A 12490-nucleotide genomic window follows, 5' to 3' on the forward strand; every position below is an offset into this window, starting at 1 on the left:
CCCATGCACTCTCTAACTCTGCTCAGACTGTGGGCTTGGACTTCCATGCTCACGGTATTGAGATGGTACAGAAAAGGGAAGACGGTACAGTATTCAACTGAGAAGCGACTGCTCCAACCCCAACCCACTGCCATCCAGTCGATGCCAGCTCAGAACAACCCTGGGAAGGGTTTCTCAGGCTGTACATTTTTATAGGCGCAGACAGCCTCATCATCCTCCCATGGAGGGGCTGGTGGGTTTGAAAGGACGACCTTGTGGTTGGCAGTTCACTGCTTACCCGTCAGTGCCACCAGGGCTCCTTTCAGGAGCCAAACGGTGATTAAAAATGTTCCCAGTGTGGTTAGTTAGAAGGTTACTTGGGTACTACATAATTGTGACACACACGTGACGTGTATGTATTAAAATCGACATGTTCTTGTCACACTGTGGAACTGCTGACTCCGGAAGAGCCTGCCTCAGGAGTGCTGGTGGCAAGACGGGACACTGTTTAATCACTCTGTGTCTCCGCAGGGCTCTGCAGAGCGCAGTGAAGGTACTACGGAGACATAATGTGACCCCATGCAAGTCAGTACGATCGCGGTAATTTCCACCCAGGAGTGTGACCCTGAAGGAAACACACTCTGTCTAGATCCTTGGTATTCAGATCACCCACCTTCTGGGCATTACATACCAGCAGCTCCCTCTCTCCCTGATAGGGTAAAATAAACAAAAGTTCTTCTGAAAATGACAGCTGTGTTTTCCAGTTGTAAAAGCAATGCGTGTCCCAGGGAGCACTTGAGCAAACACCCACAGGGCAGCCAGGGTCCCACCCTCGGAGATGTCCACACTAGCACTGCCAGATGCAGGCCTGCAGGGCCTCCTTTATGAATCTATCCACCAGGGAGTCCCGGTGCACAGTGGACAAGTGCTTAGTTGCTATCTCTGAGGTTGGTGGTTCAAACACAACAACTGCTTCATGGGCGAGAAAGATGTGCCCGTCTCTCCCGTATAGACTCCAATCAAAACCCCAAGCCCATTGCCATGGGGTGATTCATCCCCATAGGAGCTCTTTGGGATGTAGAAGAACTTCCCTAGAGGGTCTTTAAGGCTGTTACCAGACTTTGGACATGTTGCCGGCTAGAGTAGCGAGTTGGCACGGAAGAGGAAGACCCTCCGGGAGACGGTCTGGAGTGGCAGCTGGTAATTGTGCGGATGGTGCATGACGGGCAAGGCCTTCTTCTCTGTGGGAACAGGCTGGGTGGCACCTCACATTGACAACCACCTTTACAGAAGCAGACTGCCACACGCTGCTTCCGCAGGTGGCTGGGTTGGCACTGCCCACAGTTTGCAGCTGAAGACCTAACCACTGCGCCACCAGGGCAGCTTCCACAAAGACTGTTGTGACGAGGTGCTGTTCCGTTGGCCCCGACTCTGAGACTGCAACACTGCCTGGTCCCGCGCCATCCTCCAAGTGTTTATGTTTGCGCCCCTTGTGTCAATCCATCTCTTCGAGGGCTTCCTCTTTCTCCAGCATCCTCCCCTTTCTAAGCATGATGTCCTTCTCCAAGGTCTGGTCTCTCCTGACCACATGTCCCAAGTATGTGACATTGGTGATGAATCTGGTAAAACTAAATCCTTGCCAATGTCAACATTTTTTCTTCCTTTTTTGGTGGTCTCGCTCATTGGTCCAGTTGTGAGGGTGTTTTGATGTCTTTATGCTGAAGCTCTACACTGAAGCTAACAGACCATATATACTCCAGTATAAGCTGACTCGAATATCAGCCGAGGCACCGAATTTTACCACAAAAACTGCATTAAAAATGTGCTTGAAAACTTGGCTTCTACACGAGTACATACGGCAGTCTTTGATCATCAGTAAGTGCTTCAAGCCTTGACTTTCAGCAAGCAGCAAGGCTGTGTCCTGCAGTCCAGCTTCTCGGATGACTTGCTCAGCACACAGACTGACCGACTACAATGAAAGGACACAACCCTGCGGGCACACCTTTCCTGGCCGTCAACCACACAGCACCCACTTGTTCTGCTGCAACAACTCACTCTCGGTCTGTTTATAGGTTCCACAAATGCACAGCCAAGTATTTGGACTTCCCATTCTTCCCAATATTATTCGTCATGTGTTATGAGTCACGTGGTCAAACACCTTGCATCTTGTTGCTGTTAGGTACCATCACGTTGGCTCCTACTCATAGCACCCTTATGTGCAACAGAACGCAACACTGTCTCATCCTGCACCACCCTCATCACTGTTGCATCTTTGAGCCCATGGTTACAGTCACCATGCTAATCCATCCTCATTGAGGGGCTTCCTCTTTTCCGAGGACCCTCTACGTTACCAAGCATGATGTCCTTTTTCTAGGACTGGTCTCTCCTGATAACACGTCCACAGTATGTGAGATGAAGGCTCGCCATCCTGGCCTTTGAGGAAGAGTTTAGCTGTATTTCTTTGGCCTGGCAGTCCGTGGTCCTCTCAAGATTCTCATGCGTAGTCAGTAAAAGCAAGTAAGGATCTTTCTGATAGTCTCTGCTTTCAATCAAGATTCGTCTGCCATCAGCAATGATACTCCCCATCCGCAAAGATTCCAGCACAGGAAAGCCACATGGGCAGCTCTACTCTGTCTCACAGGGTCACTGTGAGTTGGCATTGACTTAATGACAATGGGCTATCTACCTACCTACCTACCTACCTACGTACCTATACCTTATATATCACACTGTCTATACGGTTTTATAGTTTCTTCTTCACTTAGCAAGACATGACAAAGGTTTTAAAGTCTGCACACAGTACAGGTTACACTGCTTCAATCGAGTCTCTGTTGGTCAGGGTTTCAAGCCCTTCCCTTTCTTGCTTGCTCTTCGGGCAGTCCACAGTTTGCTCAATCTTCTTCTTTTCTTATATAAATGTGGTGGTGAGCCCTGTGCCTACCCTGTGAACAGTTCCTTAAGGCAAATTCCTAAAGGTGGAATTACTGGATCAAACAACACACATTTTTAAGGCTTCTACATACATTTTGCCCAACGTTCTCCAGAAAGCGGATTTCAAGCCTGCTTTCCTCTTAGCAGTGGGTCAGGGGGCAGTTGCTCAGGAAAACGAACACCCAAGTTCAGATCCCAGCTGTTGGCCCATTTCTCTGCCTTCCCGCTTTCCTGAGCTGTCATACCAAAGGAATTGAAAACAATTTTCAAGTAAGCTTAAGCACAAAGTAATTAGGGGGGTAAATCTGCCACAAATGCTCGTGCATCCTAAAGCCAAAATAAATGACGGTGGGATTAACATTTTTGGGGGGGCGTAGTGAAGTTATTCATTTTCATCTGTACAGGGACTTAGGAATTATCCACAACTCCTGAGTTCTTCCTCTACCCTCTTGAAGAGAGAGAGAAAGAGAGAGAGAGATGCCGGGGGCTTAAGTGGAGAGCAAACGTTTTGAGAATGATGAGGGCAAGGAATGTACAAATGTGCTTTACACAATTGATGTATGTATGGAATGTGATAAGACTTGTATGATTAAAAGCGATTAAAAAAAAGAAAATACCATGCACAGACTGCCAAAAGGACAACCAAATGTGTAAAAAAATAAAATAAATAAAACAAAAGAGAGAGAAACAAAAACAAAGAAAACGAAGAAACAAAGCTGGCACTCTTCATTCCCACCTCGCATGTGATGACCGGAGCCCTGGGGGCGCAGTGGGGAAGTGTCAGGCCTGAACTCACCACTGCTCCATGGGAGAAAGAGAAATGACAGCCTTGGGCCCCCATGGGGCAGGTTCTGCTCTTTCCTGGAGGTAGCTATGAGTCGGAATCGATTGAACAACAGATTTATAGCAACAAAGAGTAAGTTACTCAGCTCCCAAGAAGTACCAACCGGCTCCCTGGTTTCTGTGGGAATTCGTCTGCAGCAGAGTGAATCCACTCCTGCACTTTACCAACCACTGCCTCGGAGCGGCTTCCGACTCACCGCGAGCCCACAGGACAGAGGAGGGCTGTTTCATTGTTTCCAAGGCTGAAGCAAGACTGCCACATCTGACCGCCACACCTGTGTCCCATGGAGCAGCTGGTGGGTTTGAACCACTGACCTTTGGGCTAGCAGCCTAACACTGAGTTCACTGCACTCCCAGGGCTACTTAACTCCTATATGTTATAAGCCCTCCCAAAAAAAAGGAAACCATTGAAAATCTGTTTGGGAAAATCTGATCTTGCTTCTTCACGGAAATCACAGTTCCCATGTTGGTGGCGTTACACTTATCCAATGAGAACCTGCTGCGGTGCTCGGGGCTAGAGAGCAGGAGAGATTTCAAATACAGATCGCGCTCACCGCTCTTTCAGGGCCTGCATGAGAAAGCTGCACAAAGAGCTGTATCTCTCCGATCATCAGGAAGACCAAGCCTGCAGCCATCGAGCCAATCCTGACACATGGCGCCCTCTACAGGGTGTCCAAGGCTATCAATCTTTATGGGAGCAGACAGTCTCGACTTTCTCCCATGGAGCCACTGGTGGATTGGAACCTCTGACCTTGTGGTTGGTTAACAGTCCAACGCTTACCTGACAGGGCCACTAGTGCTGTAATACTGTGCTTGTTTGTAAAAATCAAGGAAGAGAGATATGACAAAATAATAATTTATAAATTATCAAGGGTTCATGAGGGAGGGGGGAGCGGGGAGGGAGGGGAAAAATGAGGACCTGATGCCAGGGGCTTAGGTGGCGAGCAAATGTTTTGAGAATGATGAGGGCAATGAATGTACAAATGTGCTTTACACAACTGAGGTATGTATGGATTGTGATAAGAGTTGTATGAACCCCTAATAAAATGATTTTTTAAAATATAGCTTAAAAAAATAATAAAGCATATCTGAAAAAAAATCAAGGAAGAGATTGCGTGTGGTTGAGGTGCCCGGAAGGCTTCATGGAGGAGGTGGCATTTGTTCTGGCCTCTTGAAGGCTAAAAAGGGGACCAGAGGGCATGGTGTAAAAGTACCTTTCTGCCCTTAGGCCTCCTCTTCACCTCCACCAGAGCCCCGAGCTCACTGCTTCTTACTGACCCTGCTTGTAACACCTTTCACAGAGTGCCTTCCATGTGTCAGGTTCCACGCTGGGCCCTTTACATACACCATCTATGTCAAGCCCTTGAGACCGAGATGGCTGTTCCCATTTTGCAGAGAAAGACACAGTGTCAGCGGTTCAGTAAAGGGGCCCAAAGTCCCACAAGTATCAGGATGCAAAGTTGAGGGCTGAAGACATCCTCCCTCTTCCTCCCTATTTCTCTCTCTCTCTCTCTTCCTCTCTCTCTTTCGTATACTCACTAAGATGGTCCCAGGCACCTTGTCCTAGTCCAGAAGTGGACTTCTGAGGCTTGTAGTGCTGGTTACGACCAGATCAGAAAGCACAAACCTGACTCTGCTTACTCTTTGTTCCTTAGCGTTCTCAGTGGCCTGCAGTCCCTCCTGAGTGCACTGGTTGCATGTTAGGGTGGGCGGTCACTGAGTGATATATAAGGGGAAAGAGGTCTTTCCCACCAGTCAAACCAAAGCCTAGTTCAACTGCGAACGGGTGAGTGAGAAAGGAAAGCAGAATCATGTCATCTCCAGGCTGGTCAGGGTGACACCAGGACAGACTGCCACTCACATCCTACAAAGAAGCAGAGACTACTCAGCATGAATTGCCGGTTTCTCAGGCCACACCCAGAGTTTCTACTGGCTCTTGAAGAGCTGTGAATGGCATTCTCTCGGCCTTTGGCATACTACGTACTACGTTGCGAGTGGATGGTGACAAGGAAGAGGAGAGGAAGCCTTTTCTCTCCATGCCAAGTCCCCTGAAGGTGCACAGGCAGACACAGGGTCCGTTTGTTGAGGTGGACCAAGTGGCCCTCAGACGCCACCCATGGCACTCGTCCTGGGCTCCTGGAACAAGGCCTTCCCCCCCCCCCTGCCCCCCCCCCCCCCGGTGGTGCTGGGGGGTGGGGTGGGCTCTCAACAGTCTCACGCAAGGTACCCACATGCAGCTTTGGTAATTAACTCCCATTTTCCACTGTGAAGACAGGCTTTAGGCAAAGACTAATGGGCACAGAATGACAGGTGGTCTTCCCACGGGCTTATGGACCAGACCGATGGGGCAGCATCTTTATGACAGAGAAGGCAGGCTCAGGGCCCCAGATCTAGTCATCTAGCCAGTGAAAGCTGTCCCCACGAACCCTTTTTACTAGCGTAAAATCTGGATAATCGTTGCAATGAAAGCTCTCTAGTGGCCACATGTGGAAAGCGATTGCAGGGAGAAGTTTACTGAGGACAACGATGCGCCCAGAATTGTGCTAAGTTCTGTAAACAGAGCTAACAGATGCGCCTGTCATTCCCATCAGATTGGACACATAGACAGCCTACATTACAGGTGGTTGCTGTTGTTGGTTATAAGTCGGTTCTAATTTACAGCGCACCTGTGTATCCCAGACAGAAACAGTGCCACCTCACAGTTGTTATGTCTGAGCCCCTGTTACAGCCACGGTGCCAACCCGTCTTGTCTCGTCTCATGGGATGCAAGAAGCACTCCATGAGCCAACCCATGTCTGGGTTAGAGAAAGTCAGGGTTAATCACCCCATTTTGCAGATAAGGAAATGGAGACTCAAAAGATTCATGTAATTCATTATCCCAGGGCATGTGGACAGCGGGGGACCAGTCCTGGAGAAAGTCGAGGGTCAGTGAAAAAGACAGGCTGACCCAGTGGCTCCCACCACGGGCTCCAATACAGCAGGCTCAGGCAGTGTTCCATTCTGTTCTCGGTCTCCTCAGTGGAACCCAGCAACAAAGCAGCAACAGGGCTGTGCTGTAGCAGAGGGATGACTTCAACGACAAGGCAGGTCTACAGGTTCTTCTGCGGCTGGGAGGGTTCTAGGAAGAGGAGCAGCGTATAGGGAAGCGGAAACTTGGTCCTTGCAGAGGACGGATCTGGAAGCTGGTGGAAGCTCTCAGAAGCATGCTCCTAGCAGATGTGAACAAGAGTGCCCAGGGTCTTCTCAGAGCCTTTGCGAAACATTCATGGCAGAGCCTTTTGGTCAGCAGGCCCAGAAGCACCTTCAGAAGACACCCAGGGACACTGGGCAGGAAGAGGCCAGAACCAACAGCAGCTGCAGCCACCGCAGACATGCTAGTCGCTGCTGCTCACCTTTCACCCCAGATGTTCAAATGCACAGGTAGCTGATGATGCTTCTAACTATGGCAATGGCTCCTCTGTTTCCAAAGAGCAGAGATGTTTCCTGATTCACTCAACACCCTCAATGAGAACCTGCCGAGCCTGGACAAGCACTAGGCCTGGGAGACAGGGATGAACCAAGCCAGCTGCCTTTAGTTCCATCTGCAAAAGGTGCTTGTAGCTGGTGTACGGCAAGCTGGGAGCTGCACTCACCCTGGACCGGGCTGCTTTTGTCTGTACTGAAACGAGCCAGATCCCAGAATAATTAAAATCTCAAACAACCCAAGCCCAGAAGAGTACCAGAAGGGCACCAACTCAGCCAGATGCACTCTTTCCATGGTCTCGGAGGTCTGTCAATCAAGGCTCTGCATGTATATCCAGAGCAAATTCCTCTCTGGCCCCCATCCAGGAGTGCAACGGTTTTCTTCTGTACAGTACATGCAAAAGTTGCATTAACAGAGGGCCATCTGGTGGCTAAATGTGGAACTGCCAGTGCTCAGAGTGCACACAATTGGAATGGACGTCCTAGCTATGGATACCCACCTATAGGCACGCTGGATGCACAGTGGTAAAGCACCGACTGCTAATCAAAGGGTCGATGGCTCAAACCCACCAGTTAGTTCTGGGAGAAGGATGGGGCAACCTGCCTCCATAAGGGTCACACCTTGAAGACCCTATGGGGTCCTTATGGGTTGGAATTGACTCATTGGCAGCAGGGGGTTCAGATGTAGGCATATATGTGTATGTATACCACAGACATATATACTGATTTCCCCCTTTAATTACCCATTCTGATGTCAATCAAATGTTCTGCTAGCCTATTTCCTACCCTTAGGGGCAAAATTCTGGTCAAGAAAATACGGTCACAATGCACATGAGATAAAGCACTCCTTCCTTACTCTAGCTCAGGAATTTCTACTGAGTGATTTCTAGTCATCTCTAAAATGGACTAGAATTCATTCATTAAAATATGTACTCACTTAAGTAAAAAGGCTTCTCAAAATGACTTGCTGTCCTTTGCAATTAGCATCAGGCCTGTCCTTGTCACGTCCTTGTCACGTCTAAGGCATTATGCACTCTGCTGGTGAATTTCAGACGTGTGTGCGTTGCGGGTTTCCTTTTCAGACTCTGTTAGGTGCCATCGCGTTAGCTCCCACGCATATGAAACACGGCCCAGACCCGCACCATCCCACACCGTCCTCACAACCACTGCACGACCGAAGGCCCTGATGCGGCCACCTTGCCAATCTATCTCCTTGAGGGATCATCTCTTTCTCAATGACCCTCTGATACAGCAAGCATGACGTCGTTCTCCGGGACCGGTCCTTCGTGACAATGTGTCCAGAGTGCTCACGACCAGTCTCAGCCGCCTTGCTTCTAAGGAGCATTTCTGGCTGTACTTCCTAGACGGGTGTGTCGGTCCACGGGGTCATCGGTACTCTTCTTCCCCAGCACCATCATGCAGACAGATCCCCTCCTCTGTTCACTGTCCAGCCTTCACAAGGACGGCGTCCTACCGCTCTGCTTTCTCTTCAGCTAATACAAGCCATCCAAAAGGCCACTTTCAGCATGTCTTTGAGGGACAGGCCAGCATTCCTGAAGACAGTTGACAACTTGGGCACCTCTAGAAATAACAAAAGGTTATTCTAAAGTGAGGCCCCTAAAGAAATACGTGGTTTGTGGCCACAAAGGGGTGGGCAGTGACAACCTGTTTCTGATGTTTTACCCTGTTGACCCAGGTCACCTCTACATCCGATTCTTGAGGGGTTTTAAAAAAAAACTGCAGAGCCCAGGGCCCTACCCTTGGACTTCTGCTGTATCGAGTCTGAGTGGGCACCAGGAATCTGTGCTGATAATACCCAGCCCAAGTGATTCCCATGCAGGAAATCCAGAATCTGCATGAGAGGGGAAACGCTGTGATTCTATGCAGGGCAGCGAATTCCTTACGGTGGCTCTTCCAGGTATAGCCTCTGTAACACCCACCAAACCACCTTCTCCTGGTGTGCCTGGGTAGGAGACAGTGGGGGCTACGACATCAATAGGACTCAGCTGTGAGTGCTTGTTAACAGGATTCATCATGACTGTCACCCTGCAGTAAGAACCAAGAGTGGAGCGCATGCTCTGGACCCCGAGATCCTGCACAGTGAACCTCCTTGATCTAGAGCAGTGGTTCTCAACCTGTGGGTTGCAACCCCTTTAGGGGGGGTTGAACGAACCTTTCACAGGGGTCGCCTGATTCATAGCAGTAGCAAAATTACGGTTATGAAGTAGCAACAAAAATAGTTTTATGGTTGGGGTCACCGCAACATGAGGAGCTGCATGAAAGAGTCAACGCATTAGGAAGGTTGAGAAGCACTGCTCTAGAGGAGTGACAGAGGAGCAGCAGCAGCAGAACCAGGAGCGGGAGCACAAGGCAGAGCAGTGGACTTCCCAGGCCACAGAGCAAGAAAAACTGGGTGCTTTGGGATAAGAGGCTCTCTGTGAAGGATGGTGGCCCCAGGAACTTATTTCGGGGAGTTGACTTAGTTGGCCCAGAGAGGGAGAGCTGAGGGCCCTGGAGAACAGCCTGCCTGTGGGGAACTTATGTGCAGTCCTGAAAGGACCCTGAAACATGTCCTGACTGAACAACTGTATCCTGCACACTCCTCCCCTCAACCGTAACAGGCCGGTTTCCTAGACAAACCCTTTAATCATGAGTATCATCTGTGAGTTCTGTGTGGCTGTTGCGATGGACTCTCAGACTCAGGAGATGAAAGAGCTGAGAGTATGGTGTGTGCTAGAACACTGCTCATCCCATGCAAAATAAATCAGCCTTCACACGGCTTGTTTATAAGAGGTAAAAAAATCTGAAATCAGAATCCATGGCTATTTCGGAAAACTCCCTTGATACGGTAGAAAGTACAACCGTAACCTCACCAGAACCAGTTTTATCGGCAAGTTGACATTCAATTAAAATTTTTAAAATGTTTTAATGGGACGATGTTGTGCATACTGTGCTCCACTTGGCGTTTTCATTTACATGAGACAGCCCTTCAAAGGATTCAACCTGCCGATGAAAGGGTAGCTGTAGGTTTACCGAGAAGCTTAAGACTAGAGTTTCTCAGTGCTTCCTCCTCCTCAGCCCGCTCCTCCTCAGCCCCCTCCCGGCCCCTTTGCAGTGTCTTACATCCCTGCAGAGCAGCTGAAACAGGGAAGTCGGGCTCAGTATCACCTCCACCTTAGTCAAATGTCACTCTCTTCCCTTTTCCAGCCCTGCCCCCGACTGTGCATGTCCCATCAGAAAGTCCAGCTAGGGACAGTGGGCAGGACTGGCCGTGGGTACCCAGAAGATACCAACGTTGACCATGACCTTTTGCTTTACCGCACGCCTGTGCATAAGCCCGTCACCGCTCGGGGGGGATTCAGAGTCAACTGCATTGCACTCGTGAACGCAACCTCGGGCCTGCGCCATCCTGGGGCAGTCCTTTTGGAGTGTTTAGTAACCCCCACCCTGCATTTTGGCTGCCATGTCTCTTGACTGTCTCTCCCCTACGGGGCCCCTCCTCAGTCTGTTTTTGGGAGGGTCCCCGGCGGCTCATCCCTAGGTCTACCTGATGTTCTCAGCCAGGGGGCTGAAGCTGGGCACTGGCCACTCTTCCTGCTGACTCTCACCAGGCACAGGGCATGGAGAGGCCGACTTCGGGCTGGAGGCTTGAACTCGCTCCCTTGGCGTTCCAGCTTCACCCTGAATAGCGACTCTATTTCTGCCTTTTAGTAGGAAGGTGGTTTGAGAACGTGCCCATTACCTGCTTCCTCCACACTAAGGTCAGCCTCCAGTGACGGCTCTTGCCCGTGACGGGACTTACTGGGGCATCCCCCATCCCATCCCGTCAATGGAATTCTACTGAATGGAGGTTGAGTTTTTTGATCAATTACTTCTCTATTTCAGTATGGACTCCACCTATGTGGTTCTGAGTTATAGCCCACCACCATCATTATGGATCCTCTCCCTCCACACAGCCCACATGTGATCGTGGAGCGCATGTGTGGCCAGCTTTAGCCAGCTCGGTGCCCTGTGCGCACTCTCGGGCTACACAGATCTCCCAGGTTTAGCTGATGCCTTCTTTGCCCAGCCCTGCAGCCAACCTTGTCTTCAAGGAGCCTGCTTCCTTTTCCACATGTCCACCTCAGACTACCACCAACGAACTGGCCTCTAAGAGCCCTAGAGGCACAGTGGGTTAGGGGTCAGGCTGCTCATGGGCAAGGGCAGCAGTTCTATCCCACCGATTGTGCTCCTGTAAAGAGGTGCAGTCTCAGAGCCCCACCCCACCCCCCTGGGGCAGGTCTACTCTGTCCTGAGGGTTGAGGTGAGTCGGAATGGCATGGGCAGCAGGGGGCTTTGGGAGCGAGTCTCTCATGAGGAACACCAGGTCTGGTGCCAGTTGGTCCCCCACCACGAGGCATAAGCATGCCCTACAGGGAATGCTAAGAGGAAAAATACAAAAGAGGAGGGGGAGCAGAAGAAACACAAATGTTAAGATTCATTAATGTCATTTTTACCTAGGAGGGGAAAATTTACTAAAAGCCCAAATGCCAAAATGCTGCTCCCAGCAAGAAAGGAGATCATTTTAGACAATTTATTATAAAAACAGGAAAGTACTCGCTTATACTGTGAGCAGCAAGAATATTTGTGCCCAAGAATCGCTGATAGTTCCCATAGAAATCAACAGCTGGGGTCAGAGCAAGCACTCACTCCAGGCAGAACGGACCTACTCCCCTGTACAGATTTTGGGCCTTTCAGATTTAAATGCCGGCCAGCTCCGATTTGATGACTGCTGGTTCTGTTTGTCTCCTCCGCGCCTCTTCTCAGATGTGGCATGTGCCCAGGACTGGCCCTTGGCAAGGGTTAGACATGGAGCTGCAGGACATGTTCTCAGAGCAGCAGCTCCAGAAGACTGCCGGGAAGGGAATACAAACCTGCGACCTGGCCTGCCCTACGCTGAGCTTCAGAGGTTGACAGGAGCTGTGGAGGTGGGGGGATCCTCACAGGGTGTCAGTTCCCCAGAGTGTAGAAGTGTGCCCATACCACCACCACCCTAAACCCCCAAAAAGCTGACAAGATGTGAAGGAGACACCACTGAGTGGCTGTCGCAAGATGACCTTGACCATGAACACAAAAGAGCTTTGTTCTTGGGTTTGGTCACTGAAGAGACTGACCTAAAGTAGCAGTCTGTTTAACGCCCCCGTGAGGATCGGGGCAGAAGTCATGGCTGTGGAACAGCAGGTCTGACCCTGACTTTTTTTGAAATCTTCAAGCCCTCTGTTGCCCAGTGCAGGGG

General features: G+C 50.2%; 1 protein-coding gene across 2 annotated transcripts in view; it reads right to left on the reverse strand.

Moving 5' to 3' along the window:
• RNF157 (ring finger protein 157) overlaps nt 1–12490 on the reverse strand; it is a 69855-nt gene that overhangs the window by 28334 nt on the left and 29031 nt on the right. The gene's annotated exons all lie outside the window — the stretch shown is intronic.

Source organism: Echinops telfairi, unplaced genomic scaffold (genome assembly GCF_000313985.2).
Source record: "Echinops telfairi isolate 266 unplaced genomic scaffold, ASM31398v2 ScPeMD7_7458;HRSCAF=8496, whole genome shotgun sequence".
NCBI lineage: Eukaryota > Metazoa > Chordata > Mammalia > Afrosoricida > Tenrecidae > Echinops > Echinops telfairi.